The following is a 20855-nucleotide window of genomic DNA, read 5'->3' as shown; positions in this document are numbered from 1 at the left end:
ACACTATTGGGTTTTTTCACCTCTTCTATATCTTTTGGTTTCATGAAATAATTTTGATATTTGTCATGAAAAGGCGACATGGCACCTCTGGTTGCCACATCACCTTACACTTGGCTTTTGGTTTTTCTTGACTGGTCTCTCCTCCACATCACTCACCACATCACCCGATTTTTTGACTTAAAGCCTTGCGTGGGGATTTGCTACTTGGTGTATACCTGCATTAAGGAAGTTGATTGCTAATTATTAATACCCATCAAACATTTAATATGAATTGTAAATATATTTAACATATATATTTTAATGTAATATATTGTAACATATATGTAAATATATTAAAATCAGAATTATATATATTTTCCATTCATTAAAAAAAAAAAATTAAACTTTTTCAAAACCTTAACTTTTTCTTTAAGGTGTTAGGAAATCAAATAAAAAACAAATTTAAAAAAAAAAGTATATTGTAAATAATATATTAATATATATTACAGATGATATTGTACATAATTAATGTTGTATATAATATTATTAAATGTCATTGTACACATTCAAAAAGAATGTTCATATATATATATATATATATATATATATATATATATATATATATATATATATATATATATATATATATAACAACATTCATGTGCAAAACACTGGGCAAAAAAAATATCAACGTAATCCTTTCATTTCATATAACAAGGAATCTATCAACATATATAAACATTATCCTGGTTTAAATATGCTTCTGTGCCTTCCCAGGTCAACAATCAATTAATTCACCTAATACACATTAATTGAAAACATATCATAATCACCATACGTCGATATATAGTTAACCATGGTAAAATTTTAATGAACTGAAGTCAATGCTCAAAAATGTGAGATTAAAGACTCAAATTCCTATGTTGTTGTATCACTCAACTCATACACAAAATGTAGATTGAGCAAGTATTCTTTATTTTGTAGGACGATACATCCAAAACAAATCCAACGTAATTCCTTATTGCATCAGTCAAGGAGATCATGACAAGTTGAAAATGATAAAAACAAAGTTGACATGATCAATTAGAAACCAACTATTATTCACTAGCATTGTTGTTGTGATTAACTTGAAACAAAGAAGACAATGAATGATAGTCTATCAATTTTGGATCCACATTGACTTGAAAAATAATGAAAAAAATTATGTTATCTCATCATTCGATATTCCATTCATACATGATGACACGTAAAGTTATTATAAAAACTAACATACTATGAATGTCAGCTAATACATTCTCAGTGGGTGTTAGGATATTCCAACACATAGGAAAAATTTAAGTATAACTTGGTCTAGTGTATAGTTCGGTAACTTGTGTTTCTTTACTATGTACATTTTGTAACTTACAATCCAACAGTCATGAAATGTTCTAGAGATGATGTGATTTGACGGTTCATTCTCTCCTCGGTATTACTGATAACTGATTTGTGGCTTAACACCTGATTGGTCCATGATCTGTATTTAAAGAGCATGGAGGGTTATTTGTGTGGGACTTTTTTATGAGAGAAGCTTATGTAAACTTTTGTTCTTTTTATTAATAATATTGCCTGAAGTGGCTGTGTTGGCTCAGGCCGTGGACCATTTCCTTCTTTAAGGGTTTTAACCACGTCAAGAACACTGGTGTACTAATCTACGATCTATTTATGAGCGGTGTCCTTTCGTGTTCAATATAAGGAACTTATCTTGTAAATTCCTACATGTTATCATATCCATTCGAGGGTCGCAACCATTGGTGATCCAAATCTAAAGCCAATACAACTACCTCTGAGTTGTTTCCTAGATCTACTATTTCTGACCGCTTTCGGGCTAATTTGACTACTCCATTATGCTAGGAACATCTGTTCCAGTGAGGAACCCATTTCATTTCATGCAAAAAGGTTTTCGGTGGCCCTAGCTACGTCATTTTCATATTTGGAGGTATATAGTCTTTATTTGTAGTTATAGTTATTTATCTCTATGTTTATTTCGATTTATAGCCATCTATAATGTTTTTATTACTGGATCTATACCTTTCATTTTTGCATATTCTCTTTGTCCCATGACTCTGTGCAATATGGGCAAACTAGATATAGAAAGAAAAAAAAATCTCATGCGTATGATCTTTTCCACCATGTCTTAGTGTGATCTCGAAAAATCAAAAACATTGAGGAAAATATATATTTTCCAGGGAACTAACCCCAAACCTAACTTTAAGCCATAAGGCTTGGATACTTTTGCTTGTTTGTTTGGTTTGTGTTGATGTTTTTTTGTTTTGAAGGAAAAAATGGATTTTTCAAGCAAGCACGCACCACAAAGCTTCGTTGAGCCAAAAAAATAAAAAAAAACTTCCTTCCTTTCCAACAATTACTAACTCTTTTAACTAGATGAATTGGTGTAAGATTACTTTATGAGAATACAAGCCTTCGGTTTGAGTCTTTCCTTTCGTTGAATTATTTTTCCAAAAAACACATGTAAATTATGTTTTAAAGTTACTTTATGTAAAAGTGTTCTCACCCATTATAAAAAGTAAGTCACTTAAAATTCTAAAGACACTTTACCTTTTATTTAAGTTACAATTTAGGGGATAGTTCATAAAGTGCCACTGTATAAGTGACTCTCACTTACTTATAAAAGTGGGTCACATAAAGTAATCTTTTTTAAAGGTGAACTAATTAGATTAAGTTTGGAAAGGGGGGAGGATTTGTTTTTAAATATAACATTATCATCATCTTCCAAACATTCACATGGTTTCTTGGCATGTTCAACAATGTTTCTTCAAGAAGGCATAACTTCTTCATCCAGAAGTTGTTTTCAGAGTGGTTTTTTTAATCGGCCTAAGTTTTCAAGATATTTCCATTGGAACAATTAGTTTTAGCATCTACAACTTAAGTTTATTTTAAAATGGAGATTCCGTGCTTAGTAATTCTTAACAACACCAACTACTTCCAATGGTTATCTTACATGGTGGATTTACTTAGAAGTAAAGGTATTTATAGAATAGTCTCAGGCCAAGATTTTAAACCTAAAGATGAAGATAAGCTAGCCAAATGGGAAAATAAGAAAGATCAAGGATGTGGATTGATAGGGATGTCCATTTCTCTAGACCTTAGATTCCATATCACATAAATTGATACTCTTGATGAAGCAATGAAAAATCTCAGTACTATTTTCATAATTACAAATGAAATTAGAACTCATCAACTTGAAACAAAGTTGCTTACTCTGGACCCCAATAATTTTCTTCCATTGAATATTTTTTGTCCAAGTTTAAGACCCTTATACTCATCTTGGAAGATGGTAGCCTTATCTATTTCATTCTTACTAAGTTACGACCAACCTACTCTATGTTTGTTTCCACCTTCCATTCCACTAGAGAAGCCTTTATTTCTCAAGGAAAAGACTACAAGTCCTTGTCTTCTGATGACCTTTGTGATTATTTAATAAGAAAACAAGAAAAACTCTTACATATTGGTCTTCTTAATATTGGAAACTCTTCTGAGAAAGCCTTTGCAGCCCAACAACAACAAAGTTCAAAGAATTCTAAGAAGCATCATCCTAAAAAGAATGGCCCTAAACCAAATAAGGGTACTAAGCAATTTCAGTCTAAAAATGAAAAATCAACTCAACAAAATGATAAGGAAAATAAAAACAAAGGGAAGAATACTTATAGACATTGCAACTTTTGTAATCGTGGTGGCCACTTAGAATCCAAATTATTTAAGAATATGGAAGATTTGGAACCAGTAATAAAGAAGCATAACATCCATTTGGAGCACTCTTCAACTTCAACTTCATATTCAGGAATATGACTTTCTGCATGTGGTTTTCAAGCATCTTAGTCTGCTTATGCACAAAAAGTATCTTCTTCTTCTCATTCTCATGAGTGGCTCATTAATTCTGGAGCTTCTTATCACAGGGCCAAAAATAAAGCCATGTTTTCATATTTAAATGATTGTAACACCAAAAATATATATGTTGGTGATGATAGATCTCTTAGTGTTGTAGGCTCTAGAAATTTTCATCTAGACAATGGTCAATTTAATGATGTATTATGTGTTCCCACCTTATCCTACAACCTTATATCTATATATCAAATAACCCATTCAGGTAAAGGTAAAACCATCGAATTTTAACCTCATGATGTTGTAATTAAGGACCTAAGAGATCTTAAATAGATTTTAGTTACTGAAATTGTTAATGATTCTACAAGTTTGTATAAGTTTGACAATTTTGGGTCATCAAATATTCCCTTAGTATTTGTTGCTCATAATGATGAAGTGAGCAAACTTTAGCATGAGCGATTTGGTCACTTAAACTATCGCTCCCTTCAAAATCTGTGTAAAGAAAATATGGTGACATGTATTCCTATCGTATCTTGGAGAGGTGGTGTTTGTTTTGGATGTGTACTCGGAAAACATCATTGGGATAGTTTTGAGAAACGTGGCTCTTAGACTGCCTCAGCCCCTTTACATCTTGTGCATAGTGATTTATGTGGTTCACTTTCAGTGGTTTCATTCTCTGGCTACAAGTATTTCTTAACTTTAATTGACAATTTCTCCAGACTTACTTGGGTATACTTCTTAAAACTTAAGAGTGAAGTCTTTATCATGTTCTTGGCCTTTAAGGAATTTGTTGAGAAACAATTTGGACATCAAATTCTTAATCTAAGTTATGATAAGGGCAGAGAATATGTTAACAACAAATTCATAAAAAATTTAACTAAGCATTGACTTCAACTTCAACATATTGTTCCATATACTCCATAGCAAAATGGTGTAGCTACAAGGAAGAATCGCACCTTAAAGGAAATGGCTAATTGTATTCTTCAATCTAAAGGACCTAGTCTTAATTTTTGGGAAGAAGCAATTAACTTTGCAAATTACATGTTAAATTGCACTCCTACTAAGGTTTTAAAAAATGTCACTCTAGAAGAAGCATGGACTCAATTAAACCAGATGTAAATCACTTTCGTGTTTTTGGAAGTGAAGCATGGTCCTATATTCCATATGAGAAACATAAAGCCTTAGAACCTAAGAGTGAGAAATGTAATTTTGTGCAAATATTCTGAAGATGTCAAAGGATATAGACTTCTTCAAACTAACTCCAAAAATGTTATCATTAGAATAGATGTAAAGTTCGATGAAAATATATCGGCCTACGAGCCTAGCTCAGCAAATGTGCCACCTCTCTCTATATCTTCTACTTCTGAAAATATTCATTCTTTAGACGGTGACTGTGAGGATGACAATCCTTCCCTATTTTCTTAGGATCTTCCTTCAACTCCTCAGCTTCCAAAATGGATCCGCGCTACTCGATATTCAGCAGGTGCTCTTGTACGTGATCCTATAGATCAACATCATACACGTTATCAGTTTGATAGAGTCTCTTCTTTACTAGCTCAAGTTTCAACGAATTACAATCCTGACACCTTTGCAGAAGCTTTAGGCCATCCATATTGGGATGCAACTATGAATGAAGAATATCTTTCATTATTGGAAAATGATACATGGGACCTTGTTGCTCTACCAAAGGGATGAACACTTTTTAGATGCAAATGGGTTTATATAACCAAGTTTGGACCAAATGGAAAAGTTGATAAACACAAATCTCTTCTTATTGTTAAGGTTTTTTCACAAGTTGAAGGCATTTACTATACTAAAAGCTTATCCCCTGTTTTGAAAATGAACTCTATCCGCCTTGTTCTTTCCCTTGCTTCCTCTTTCAAATGGGAAGTCCTTTAGACATATGTTAAATCTACCTTCTTTCATGGGGACTGGCATGAAGAAATGTATATGGAACGAACTCCTGGATTTATACAAAAAGACATTAGCCTTGTATGTCAACTTAATAAATCCCTTTATGGTCTCAAGAAAGCCCCTTGAGATTGGTATGCCAAAATGGATAACTTTTTTTTAGATATTGGCCTTTCTAGGTGTCGTTCTGACAATACTGTCTACACCAAGAAAGTGGGTAAGTCCTTAATCATTCCTTCCCTTTACATTCATGATATTATTCTTACTAGTACTGATCACAACCTTATAAACCATGTGAAGTCTAGCCTTAAAAAGAAGTTTGAAATGACAGACTTAGGAAACTTGCATTATTTTCTTGGTCTTCAAATCTTGCAATCCGAAGAAGTTATTTCCCTTTCTCAGTCCAAGTATGCCTCTAATCTTCTACACAAGTTTCACATGGAATACTATAAGCCAACCCCTTTTCCCTCTCAGTCTAGAGTCAAAATTTCAGTCACTTGTACTTCCCCTGAAGTTGATGATACCTTATACTGTCAGCTTTCTGGAAAACTTTTGTATCTAACCCATACCTGTCCTGACCTTTCCTTTGTTGTTGGCCTTGTTGCTCAGTTTATGCACAAACCACATGAAATTCATTGGAAATTAGTTAAAAGAATATTTCGTTATGTTTGAGGTATAGTTCAATTTGGGACTCATTACAATTCAGGAGCATCTCTTCTATTGGTTGGTTTCACTGATTATGTTTGGGCTGGTGACCCTAATGATCATATGTCTACCACAGGTTATGTCTTCACTCTTGGTTATGAACCTATTGCATGGACTTGCAAGAAACAATGTTTCATTTCTCTTTCTTCAATGGAATCAGAGTATCATTGCATCATTGAAGCTAGTAAGGAAGCCATATCACTTCATCAGATCCTGTCAGAGTTTGGTTTTCAGTAGCAACATCTGAATACACTTTGGTGTGATAATCAAAGTTCCATTGAACTATACAAAAATCCAGTCCAACATCAACGCAACAAACACATTGAAATACACATGCGCTTCATCAGAAAGCTTGTTTATGACCATGTTCTTGAAGTGAAATATTCTTCAACCAATGATCACGTTACAAACATATTTACAAAGGCTCTCACGGGAGCGAAGTTTACTAAAATTTGATTTATGGTTGGAGTTCAGGAAATTGTCATTATAAGGGGATAGGCTCTAATGCCTCCATCCTTCTTCTATTGTGTCATCTTTGTACATCCTTCAATTCTATCCCAAGTTGTTCTTAAGGGAGGGTGTTAGGATATTCCAACACATAGGAAATAATTAAGTATAACTTAGCCTAGTGTATAGTTAGGTAAAATGTGTTTCTTTAGTATGTACTTTTTGTAACTTATAATCTGACGGTCATGATATGTTCCAGACATGAAGTGATCTGATGTTTCATTCTCTCCTCGATATTACTGATACTTGATCTGTGGCTTAACACCTGATTTGTCCATGATATCTATTTAAAGAGCATGGAGGGTCGCTTGTCTCGGAATTTTTATGAGAGAAGATTATGTCAATTTTCTTTCTTTTTATTAATAATATTTCTTGAAGTGGTCGTGTTGGCTTAGGTCATGGATTGTTTACCTCTTTGAGGGTTTTAACCATGTCAAGAATACTAGTGTACTGATATGTGATTTGTTTGTGATCGGTGTCCTTTGTTGTTGAATCTAGGGAACTTACCCTGTAAATTCCTATAGTGGGCTGATGCCAAAGAATGAAATCAACATTAATTTAGTTGATTTGGGATATAAGGCTACATTAAACACTAATAATTTCACATAAATTCATCAGTTAGGAATCGATACTATTTGTTTTCAAATTTTTTAATTTTGTTTTATTTAACACCTGGTTGTCATGTGTTATAGGTCGTCAAAATCATGTCAAAACTAGATTTTCATCATCATGGTACCACCTACCTAATATATGTGGGATTATGTTGCACCTATATCAAGCGGTGCTCTTTGATGAATTACATATAATTTGTAGTGTATTTGTGAAGAAGGGCCCCATGGAGGAGGGAGAATCCCACAAATGTTTTCATAAATATGAAATCTTCTACGCAATAATTGAGAGCTCCAATGGCAAAAATTAGAAAGAAGTTGCAGATTCTTCCAGAAAATCGAGAATTACATAACAATGTGCCTCTTTTAGACTGCCAGAATATGTCCTACAAATTTTAAATAGAATATAGGCTCTTAAAAAAAAAAAAAAGGGAGGATTCGGATCAATAGCACGAGGAAGGAGAAAATACAAAAAATTCTAAAGAACAACCTACTTGTCAAGGGAGTTGGGAATTTCTTTTGTACTTTTGTAATGAGGGTTTCAACCTTCCATCTAGTCAAAAAATTGATTCTTGTTGTAGTAGAATATTGTACTATTTCAATCATGTGCTCTTCAAGAATTTGATTTAATTTCCTTGATTTTTATTGGAACACTTTTTATTTTTTGTAGCCAGCTATGAAGCACTATTTCTTACTATGTTTATCTCTAACAAAACTTTCAGTCTCAGTTTCATTTCTGTGTATGGGTATGATTTTTATTTTATAGCACTATTATTGAATTTCAATAGCTTATGATCATTTGCTATCTCTTGTCAAGCTACCTTGCAAGGTTAACTAGTAATGAAATTGAAGCTAAAGTTTTTATATGAACAAATACTTGTTGCAGCCCAAGGTAACAAATATCTTGCATTCTATATGTAAGATTATCTGAACTATTTAAGTGATATGACATAATAGTATTTTTTTTCTAATGCGAATGGTTCCATCTAAATTTAGAGATGTTTACAAGTTGATGTTCGTTAACTATTTACCATATATTCTCTCGTACACATTTTCTTGAACAAGGAATAGGTATTGGAACTATTTCCTTTGCCTATTTCCTTTATCTCATTCTAAATTTTATACTATTATGTTCCTTCCCCTTTTTTCACATTTCACTCTTAATTAGGACTAGAATCTATATTCTGTCCCAATTAAGATAGATTAGCTTGCATTTTCTTTTCCATTGCATCAAGTCCTCTCTTAAAGAGGCAAAAGACCATTAAATTCTATTTTGGTCAGCCTTCAATTTGAGAAAAAAATTATGTTGATCTTACGTCATTAAGATCAATATAAGGGAATGTAATTTATTGTATATTTCATATATTAATTTAATCTTTTTAATTCAATGTAACCTAGATCCTTTGTAAAGTTTCATTTTCTTCGTAATATTTAAACTAACTTGAATGTTTAATTAATTTATTTTAATTTTGTGAAGCTAACTTAATGGAATTAGAGATTAACTTTGTTATTAATCTATAATCATGATTTTATTAAATAGTGAATAGTAGTTAATTTAATATTTAACTAGATTTAATTTTAATTAGAATATTAATGTTCCTTAGGATAAATTTTTTTAATATAGTTATATTATATACTAAAATAACATAGGAATATTATAATATTACTATAGATTAGATTTCATATCAATATATGTTTTGTATAGTTATTTAGTATAATTAATACTTCATTAATAACATTTAGGAATATAATACACATTAGATTTAGAAATATATATATAGTTTAATTATTTTCTACTAGGATTATGTTAGGTAATATTATTTAGGACATTTTAGGATATAGCTAAATATTAATATATGTTAATAATTAATAATAGTGTTAATATAATAACATAAAGTATTAGTTATCATAATTTGATATTAATATAACATGAGAATAGTTAGAATCATATAGAAGAAATATAATAATATAGATTAGTAACTAAGATAGCCTTAGTATTTAGGTAACATTAACATTTACCTAAAATAATTAACAAATAGTGTTACCTTGACATAGTTTTATGTTTGGATTAACAACTAACTTTAACCTGACTTAGTATCATATAGGCTAGTATTTAGGCTAGGATAACCTTTAGGTTAGTCTTAGGTGACATGGTAACTAAACCCATAAATAGTCGAAACCACCAATTTCAACGGAAAAGTTTCTAATTGGGGCCCTGACCAGGAGGTCTCCCCTGGTGTTGATGGAGGACACTTTTTCCCATCATCATATTTTTCGCTAGAAGGAGAGCTTGCACCTCCGCTGGGGAGTCTTGTTATAACATCTTTAACTATCCATGGATCCTATATGCATTCCTACCTTGGGTCACGCTTTTAGCCCATGCAAGCCTACCAGAGGCATATCCAAGAGACAACTTCAATCGATATCTGAATTGCAATATGGTGGTGAGACTTACACTTCTAATTTGGAACATGTAGATATCAATTTATACATAAATGTTAATGTCTTAACATCACTACAAACAATGATATTTGCAGGTTATTTACTGTCATGCTTCAAGGAAGGATTCGAGAATGATACAAGATGATACTAGTTAAGTGCACTCACTCTTGGAATAACTTCATGTAGGCATTATTTTTCACTCATTAAAATTATAGCTATGAGAAATTTTGCTTAGAATTTGATAATTTATAATTTATGAAGATGAAACTATTAGTGATTTTTTTTATAGATTCATGATATTTTGTTACAGATTTGATCATAATGACTTACCCCCTAACCAAGTTTTAATTGAGAAATTTACTTCTATTTTTCAAGAACATAATGTAAGAGCTTATAATAATCATAAATAGGAATCGACATCAGTAAATCTTGATTCTACAATTAATCTTATTGAATCTTCGCATGAAAATAATGATATTCTTCAACCATCAACGTCAAGAGAAAATCTTACATGTGAAAATGTTTCTACTATATCTACCAATGTTTTTGATAATGGGTCATGTTAAATGGAATTAAATTATACACAACATCAAGGTTTAACGAATAATCATGATGATAATTCTTCTTCTGAAAATGAGCTAGGATCTATTTTGACAATAAATAACACATTATTAAACCAGAAATCATTTAATGATTTAACAAAAGAAACTCAAAATTATGATTTGTTTTCTAGTTATCATTATAATCATTATATCAGTCAACCTTTTGAATATTTGCTAGTTCACGTCTTAAAAATGAATTATATCATAGAGCTCAAGGGGTATCTTTAAATGATCAATTATTTATTGATATCAGTTTAGAAATTTCTATCCATCCTTTTCATGACTATCATAATTCTTATAAACTATGGGAAAAGGATTTCATCTTTAACAAATATCCTAATACTTATGAACTTAGATCATTTGATTCATTTTTTGAGCATAAACCTGCTTCTTTCTATTCTTATTTAGATCATCAACTCTCATTACAATTTTTTGATATCAATCATGATAATCTTAAATATGATACTTGTTATGTTAAAGGCTTGATACAATCATCTAGTGACCCTCTTACATTTGTAGATAATCATGGGTTTACCAGTTGCCTTAATTCTTATGTACATATAATAGATGTCTTTAAGGATCTTCCTTATTTTTCTCTTCATTATTACAATCAATATCTCACAAGGGAAAAAGATGGATTTTGTAAATTTCTAGGAACAATTGATGTTAATACTTCCCATATTTTACAGTTTTCAAAGGAAAGTCTTTGGTGGATCCTTAAAGGTGATATCTTTGACCCTTTAGGTTGTACATATGATGATAGATTTTATCTAGAATTTGAAGATTCTTATAGTATAATTTTTTCTAATTATAGATTCCTTTTATCTTTATTTTTAGGAATTAACATGCATAACAATTTTAGGATTCTTTTACATAGTTTAGTATTTGATCTAGTATTTTTACTAATGTATGTTGTAGATATTTGTGCAGGGAATAAAGGTCTTGCTTTGTTGGATTGGAAATATGACTATACGTAGTCATAAGTTCTTCATAAATTTAGAGTAGAAATAAATTTAGCTTAATTTAGTTTGATTTTATTCTTCTAAAATAAAGCAATTATGGTGTTTTTATGAATATGAATGAGTCCTTCACAATTGCTTCATTTACCATATTGCTTATAATGGGTTATTATTTGTCAAACAGTTTACTTGATCACTATCGTTAAATGGAAAAACTGATATGATAAGAGGTTAACTCAAATATAGTTCTAATTTCTAATTTTTACCCACATAATTTCCATAAGATTAGAATTTATTTCAAACAAAAAAAATGCTAATTAATAAAATGATCTCATGCTATGTCTTGTTGGTAATCCTTGTAGAATGTTTTAGCATTTAGACCCAATAATTTGATCATATTCAACTATATGCAACCTTAGAAGTAAATATAACTTGCGTTGCCTATTTTTATATGAGGATGTTAAGATTCATAGGGTAATTTGGCATGCATTTCTCTCAGACATGTGTATATGTTGATATTCATTTCTTCTTAGTTCCTTGATGTTGTTTTCTCTTTTAGTTATATTTTCTGATATTTTTCTTTTCTCTTTTGAATAATTTTTGGTTTGATTTGAGGATTTCATTTTACTATCAAAAGAAATTGTCAAGGAACAGTCAATATTCAGGGATTTTCCTTTCCCTATTCCAAATTTTTCTTCTTACTTTATTTTGTATTATTTTGAAACTCATTGATGGTCTTATTCTTAAAATTTTTTCTTTAAAAGACTTCCAAAATAGTTTTTAAGCATAATTTGCAAAAGAAAGAAATTCCTACTAAAGCATGTAAACACAATCCTTAAATCAATAACTAATATTTAAAATAAGGAGCTTTATTAACAAATCATTTTACAAGGTAAAATCTATAATTTTAATGTAATCATCATTTCATTGTCTTTTTATGTTAATATTTTATTTTATCTTATAATGTTTATCTCATGGCTTAAGCTATTAATGGCTTTCTTTGTGCTTTGCTAGCATTTCTCTTAAACTTTTAATTTGGTGATTGTCTTTTCATTTGAATTTTCTAATAAAATGGGGGAATGTTTTTAATTCTTTCAATATTTAGGAAAGTGGTTTTATGCTCTAATTTCTATTAACAAATCCTTATCCTTAAGGGATATTTCAATTAAAATTATGTCACTATGCCCATTTGCAACTTTCCTAACAAGTGATGTCCCTAGTTTTGATTCTTTGTGTTTTTTCTGTCATTTTCTAATGAACTATTTTTTATCCCCATTTTCATTAAAAAAAAATGTGTTTAACAACAGTTACTTAAGGTATTTAGTTCTTGGGAAAATTTTTTAATCAAGTAAATATTAGTTATCTTAAAAATTCTTGTGCCATCCCTCGTTCTTAAGGGACTATATGCCACTCCATCTATTAAGTAATCTCTATGAGCTTAACAATAACCATAGTTATACCTAAAAAAAAAGTAGCCAATTGAAGGATAGGAGGTATCTTCTTGAGCCAACATACCATGGTCATAGGTTTTAACATTGTGACTTTACTGTTATTGGTCACCAAGCCAAGGTAATGGCTTTCGATCACAAGCTTGAAGGATAAAAGTTTTCATCATGAGTTGACTTGTTCACTGTGTTAGATCTCGTGAATGGAATTGTCATTAGTTGGTTACCAATCCAGTACAATAATATTTTTTTTGAAATCAAAATAAGTTCAAGATGATCTTTCACAACTATGCATTTATTCCTAATAGATGGGACACTGGCATTTAAAAGCATTAAAAGGCATCTCTATCGAGGCTATATACATTTGCTAGAAGTAGTGGCCATGCCTAGGGTATGTAAGTTAATTTGACACTACGACTTATTATATATACAATTTGACCACGTAGATTTTTGCATATACAATTTGCTGGAATAAACTAAATTCATGGGCCGAATTTTTATAAGTTAATGAGGAATGACGGATATGATTTCTATCTGTTAATGGTGCATGTCAATGACGAAACTACAAGGATATGTAAATTTGACATTTTGAATCATTTAACTATAATTCCTTCATTTTTACAATTTTTGTATCATTTTTTTCTGACAAAATAATGGGGACCACTAATTTTTTAACCACATTCCTTATTGGCATTTTAATGAATTTTGACTTTTTTGAACTTTATCGTTTGGATTAGGGATTTTTGATCATGTTGGTTTTGATCATATTTTTTCACACCTATGTTTTGGCCATTATTATTGACGCTTTGAGGTTTTTGTCACCTCTTCGCTATCTTTTGAGTTCATGAAAGCATTTTCATATTGGTCACGAAAAGGCGACATGGCACCTCTAGTTTCCACATCACCTTACACTTGCCTTTTGGTTTTTCTTAAGTGGCGTCTCCTCCACATCAGTTTCCACATCACCCCATTTTCTGACTTAAGGCCTTGTGTGGATATTTTCTACTTTGTGTATACTTGCATTAAGGAATTTGGTCGCTAGTTATTAATACACATTAAACATCATAATATGAATTCTAAATATATTGAACATACACATTTTCATATAATATATTGTAACATAATTGTAAATAAGGAAATATATTAAAATCAACATTATACATATTTTCCATTTATTTTTATGAACAAAACCTTAACATTTTCTATGAGGTGTTGAAAATCAAATCAAAACGCATTTTTAAAAAGTGTATATTGTAAGTAATTGTTGTAGCAGCTACAACCACCCTCCATAATTTTTCCTTAGCTTTGTTTTGGAGCCTCCCTACCAACCATCTTGAGAATCATGTCTTGCACTGTCCAAGTACATAGGCTTCAACTGAGTTTTGGTGGCTTCCCAGCCTGTGCTGATCAACATGTTTGTCTCCCACCCACAACCTGGCATTCCATACTTAGTCATTTTTCTAGCTGAGATGCTCATCCTAAAAATTGTGCAATTCTAGAGGGGAACCAACCTTCCCTCCAGAAATTTCTCAATCATGTTGCGCTCCAGAAATGTTCAATCCATCCAGGCAACCTTCCTTCTGGAAAATGCACAATCTAGCCCGACACTGGGCTTCAGCTCAGAAATTGCACAATTATGACTGAGAGACATGGCTTCAATCGAGAAATTACAGAATGCGTGAGAGACATCTAGTATTTCCTAGCCCAAAAATTGTACAAATTTCATCCCTAGGCTTGCAAACTGCTACATGTGTTGTCAGGTTGACCAGTTCCCTCTAGGACTAAGCAATCCTAATTTGCATTTATGGCATGTTTTTCAAGTAAAAGAAAAAAAGAAGAAATCCAAAAATCACGCCTAGATTTTAGGGATCCATTTTTAGCATTCGGAGGTTACATGAGAAAGCCATTTTAGAAACCTCACACCAAGTGTCATTTTTTCCTAGATTTGTGGCATGTGCATCATAAGCCTCAATATTATCAAAATTTATGTCCCCGACATTGCAGATCTCATTCATCACATTGGTCATGGAGCTTTGACATCCCACACTACATCTATGAGTCCCTAGCACATTCAGCTCAACTTTTCTGGGGTAACTCTGATTTTCATGTCCTTTGCTTCATTTCTGTCTCTTTTTGTATATCGCTTTCTGTAAGCATTCTCTGCTTGGTTTCATTGAACACTTGCTATCGTTTTGATGTATGTTAGCTTGAAGTAGCATTATTTCAATTTTTCATTGCATCTCACTACTGTCGCATGCATGACATTATTTCTACACTCACAGTTGTCATTGCGGCAGCTCGCTTCACACACATGCTTGCTTTTCTGTTTTATGAATCGTACACTCAATGTTTGCATGCATGATCATTCACTCTTGTTTGCACTCAGCTTCGCCATGCATTCAAACTTCTCTTGTTTTTAGTCGCCCATCAGCGGGTCTAGGCTACCTTGTCTGAGACCTTGCTGATGAGTGCCAGTATTGCAGCAAGGTTGCTTCAACTCCTAGGCTACCATCTTTACTTCTCAACCTAGGGTTTGATAAACTTGGAGGTGACAGTGTTGTATGCACAAGTAAAAGTGATGGTCCTGCATGTTGTCACTGTTTAGCCAGTGAGAGACCACTGGGGTTCAAAGCCAGATTTCTATAGAGTCAGAAGAAGTTTATTTTTTATTGAAGAAGGGCAAGTCTACTTTAAGAGAGATACTCTACTGCAGTAATGAAAAATCAACATGTAATGGTAAATCACACCATACCCTAATTAACCATTTAAGCAGCTATGCTAAACAAAATTGCTAAATCAACAGTAAACAAATTCTACTATCTAAGTTGCAGAAGTAAAAAGCATCAAACCATACTAATGTAAATGAAAAAAACTAAATTAAATCTATTTTCAATTTTTTTTTTATAGGCGATATCAAGTATGCAAACTAATCGTTCTTGTGGATGTGACAGGTGGATGGAAGGTGTTTGAGGATGGCTAGAATGTTTATGAAGTGGTTGGATGGTGTGGAAGGATCCTAGGAGGGTTTTTGTAACTTCGTAAAGGTTTCCCATCAATTCGACCTCAAAATAGAGCGTTTCAGGAAAAACTATAGCATGTACTAGAAACCTACGTGATGATCCTATAGGAATTACAGGAAACCTACAGGATATAGCTGAGAGCTAATTGTGAGGTGTTGTAGTTGTTGGGAAGCTTGGGAAAGGTGTGTGATGAGTGGAATGGGGTGTTAGAAGGTCTAGGAGCACTTAGGAATCAATATCCAAGATAAGAGATGGCTAGATTCGATCAATGTATCTAGGGGAATTTCAATGAAAGATGATGAAAAACTGGTGAGGGTGATGGTGAAACAAGAGATGGGTAAGGTGGATGAAGTGGAAGGTGGATGTTGGTGATGAAGTTTGGGTCTCCTCTTGAAGTACTTGCTCTACTTAAAGCATTTGGGTCTTCCAAGAACTATGCAACAAGATATTTTCATAAACTAGAAAAGCATGAATCAAATGCCTATATTATGCATGAAGAAAGTTGTTGAAGGGAATGAAATAATGAGTGAGATATTATTGTAGAAATGGAGATGGAAAAAGATGAATATCAAATCTATCTTGCAACATGAACTGAATACTGAATGAAAGACAACAAACTCCAATGCTCATACAAGAACTAGAAATCTGTGTTCTTGGGGCTGCTGAAGGGTCCCTTCCTCAAGTCATGGTCCCAGAGGGAGGAAGTGAGGCTGAGACACCTGCTGACAACCTTTTGGTGATACTTTTTCTTCTTGCTAACTTGCTACCTGAAATAAGGAAAAAATGGAAACAAGCTATGACACAACCAATCTAATCTACACTGTTGTAATGGAAATGCATCTACTAAGCAAATGAACAATTAAGCTATGAATATATACTAGCATAAATGTACAATAAAGAGGAGCCTTGGCTACTAGGGTTGGGCCCTAACCCAAGAGCTTCAGCCCTCTAAGTTAACTCAGTGTTGGCTCAAAAAAAAAACTCATTGTTATTACCAAAACAATGGATTACATAAAAAACTATCACAAGTCTCGCAGCTTGAAAATAGAGTAGAGTTTTACAATAAAAAATCTAAATCCTACTGAGGTCCGAGGCCTCCCTACTTATACTTCTGAAGTCTCCAATGACTTCCTTAAAATTAGGGAGGGTCGGCTCCCAAACTCGAGATAAACTGGTGCTTTGTCTTTCACTTTCCCGGCTGCCTTCTAGTCCTCCTGATTTGGTTGTTTGCACTCCGAGCTGATGGAGGAATATTTGAATCAAGGGGTAGTCAATGAGGAAGATTTACCTCCTATAATCCCTCTCCCTTGTCCCATTCAAGTTTTCACCTTGGTATTTGCCAAAATTCCTTGCTTTTATCCTTTAATCCTGCATTAAATGCACATTAGACCACAAAGAAAAATATCCAACTCTAACTCATCTCATAAACAAAATATAATCAAAAGTGTGCAATAAGTTATGAGAATAGTTGGTTTGACTAAGCTAGGAGGTGAATTAAGGCCCATATAATTACCCAATGATGAGGCTCATCATCTCCCCCCTACTGAAAGTGTTTCTCATCCTCTGAGCAGCTTAGTCAATATCCATATCCTTCATGGCTCTAGTAGCCTCTTTGACATCCCTTACCTCTGTTGTGGTCTCCTCTTGTTGTTCATAGAAGCCTTATTTATTTTCTACTTCTTGGCACTGCCTCTTTTCTTCTTCTTCTTTTCTCCCTTCTAGCATCCCTAAGAGTAGTGGTACACTAAGTTTTAGGCCTATCCAATTGACCTTCAACCTTTGCATAGATTTCTTATACATAGGTGTCCTATTGAGTGCCTCTCTCAACCTTTGAGGGGAGTGATATTCTCTTATATTTAAGTTTTGTGGCAGCATGTTCCATATCCTTAGGCAAGCATGTATACTATCATATCCTAGCAGCCTAAACATGTCCTCAAAATGTGAAATTGCTTGTTGTTGGGCAGCAAGATATCTAGGTGCCAATTAAGGATCATTTCCAGTCAAATTATGGGTACTGATGAGGGCCATGGGATTTGATTGTTCAACTCCGATCAAAAGAGGTTCATCTTGCTCTCTGGCCAATATCCTTTTCATCTCTACAGCTCTTGACTCCTCATGGTTCATCCATGATGCCAAAGCCATTAATTGTAGATCTCCTAGCTTGGCATTAGGGTCCCAAACATTCATCTCTGTGAGGGCCATGTTGTGCAAATAAAACTTAGCCATTTTGGCTTGATCCTCTAGTGTACTTTGATCACAAAGATCAATAAACTGTCTGTAGTCCTAAACTGGCATGGTTCCCCTCTGTACTAGTGTCTTAAGCTGAAACTCCAGCCATTGTTCTTTGAGGTAAAGAGAATAGGATTTAGCTAGCATCCTACACTTGATTGTCTCCAAGGAGAGGTTGGTCATACATGCTCGTTGGTTCTCTCTTTCCTGCAATTGTCCCCTCGGCCATGAATTTTCTATCTCAAGTTTATTTCTCATTATAGCTTCTCTGTCCCTTAAGCCACTTTGGTGATCTACATCCATCAGTGGGTTTTGGCCCTCTCCTTCTCAAGCTCGAAGAACAGTGGGATGGCAAATTTTTGAGGTATTACCCTGCCTCCTTTAATAAACTAGTAATAGGAGTCCAGGTTAGGTTGGGGGCTGGGTTCCTTTGTCTCTAGGTCTTCCTCTTTAGCTTCTTGCTGCTTCCCTACCTTTCTTTCCAATTTTTGTGCCTCTTGTCGATTCAGTAGAGTATCCTGTAGGATTGTTTTTACTTCTTGTAGATTTTGTTGTGGATCATATAGGATTGCCTTACCCTTTGAGGAAGTTGATATAGTAGTAGGCCTCCTTACATAGGTGATGTTAGGTTCCCAAACCAATAGGTTTCATTTTTCATGATTGACTGTAGAAGAGCCAAATATGTTCATCCTTTCATGCTGCAAAGGTTCCATATTTTGTAAGCAAATGAAGAAAATTAAAAAATGAAAAGAGGGTATGCCCTAAAAGAAAAATCAAAGGGCAAAAAGAATGAATTGGTCAGAAAAAATGATAAAAATGAACCCCAAACCAAAAGACCAGGAAAGTGTGCTAGTTTAAATGCCACTACTGTTCCATTTTTGAAGAATTTCATTGTGTACAGGTGGTTGATTCTTGACACAGTTGATGAATAGCCAGACAGTTCAATCCTGGTTAGATCATGTTTGAATTTACTTGTCTTTAGAATAGAGAATAAAGATCTGTCCAAACAGTTCAAGCTTGGCAGATGAGTAAATAGGTAGAGAAACAAAGGAGCCCAACTGCTTAATCTGGGCCCTTGGAAGAGATAAGGGTAGACTTAGATAGGAGGGCATTCAAAAGAAAAAGAGGAAAATCAGGGTTTGCTAGTCCAAATGCACCCAATCAAAAGGAAGAAAAAATGCTAGGTGTATTAGGCTGAGTAGGTAGTTTGAGGTTGCAGAAGCAAGTTTGTGATTGTTGGGCAATTTATTGGGCTTAAATTGCTTCATTAAATTATCGACCAGGGAAACTCGTAAGCTTGTGATGATGCCAACAAAATATATGCAGGAGTAGGCAACTAACTCTATGTATAACTAAATGATTTATGATTCAATATAATCTGCAAGGGAAGAGGCTCCTAACTAAGGAGGTCCTGGTTGTCCTTCCCTATAGTATCATAGAGAAATCATTGATTACATAAACCTAGAAACTTGAAATGAAGACAAGAGAATGAACTTTAATTGTTGTTCAGATTCAAAGAGAGAGAAATACTAACTTAGTCTCTTGATTGTCCTCTCATGTACTAATCCAAACTAAACTAAGATTCATTCATAAGCATAAGAAATGAAATAACTTGAAACATAAAAGAAAAAGAATGAATTTCAATTATCATGCAAATCAAATAGAGAGAGAGCCTAACTTAGACCCTTGGTTATCCTCTCATATGCTGATAAGATTCTAATTTAAAACTCATTCATCAATCACAAACAAATCCTCAAACATCTAAGCAATTAAATGAAATAAGATCTAATATGAAATAACATGTTCCTTTGATCCTTCTAGAGTGAGCTCAATTCTCCTAAGAACAAAGTGACAAGCTATTCCATATACTACATTAAGGCAACTTATATCTAAAACTACATAATGGAAATATATGTACAACTTATATCTAAAACTACATAATGAAAATATATGTAAAATGAAGCTTTATTCTATTCCATCATAAGTTGGATACAATGCTCCAAGATTCCTCCCTTTGGAATGGAGGAGGTACTCCTATTTATACAATGAGATGAGATAACAAACTCATAATGATGATCCACTAATCTCTCTTTAGTTCCATACATTTCTCAATCATCTAGACACAACCCTATCCTCCATGATTTCCTCCATGAGGTCCATGATCTTCTCCATGAGATCATGATCTTTTCCATGAGATCATGATCTTTTCCATGAGGCTTATCTTATCAAATTCGAATTTGATCATTCAAGGCCACATAAAGATGCCCTAGAAGCTTCCTTTGTACCTACACATGTCAACAAACTCATTCTAATTGTTAGGTATAAGTATAAGCATATTATTTTCTAAAGTTTAGCCATAAATCCACTTAAAAATGTTAAGAATTAATAAACTTTGGAAAAGCATAGTTATGACCCAATAATGAGGTAAATGTAATGATGTGGAGGTGGAATGGAGGTGACATGAAGGTAAAATGTGAAGATATTGGTGAATAATGGAGTGAAAATAGGGACTATTTTGAGGCCCAACAATGATCATGTTTTATCTTGTCAAGAAAGACTTATCTCATGG

The sequence above is a fragment of the Pinus tabuliformis genome, chromosome 8, assembly GCF_031772625.1.
Source record: "Pinus tabuliformis cultivar Carrire ecotype Pingquan chromosome 8, CPIR1, whole genome shotgun sequence".
Taxonomy (NCBI): domain Eukaryota; kingdom Viridiplantae; phylum Streptophyta; class Pinopsida; order Pinales; family Pinaceae; genus Pinus; species Pinus tabuliformis.
Note: the sequence above shows the minus strand (reverse complement) of the source record.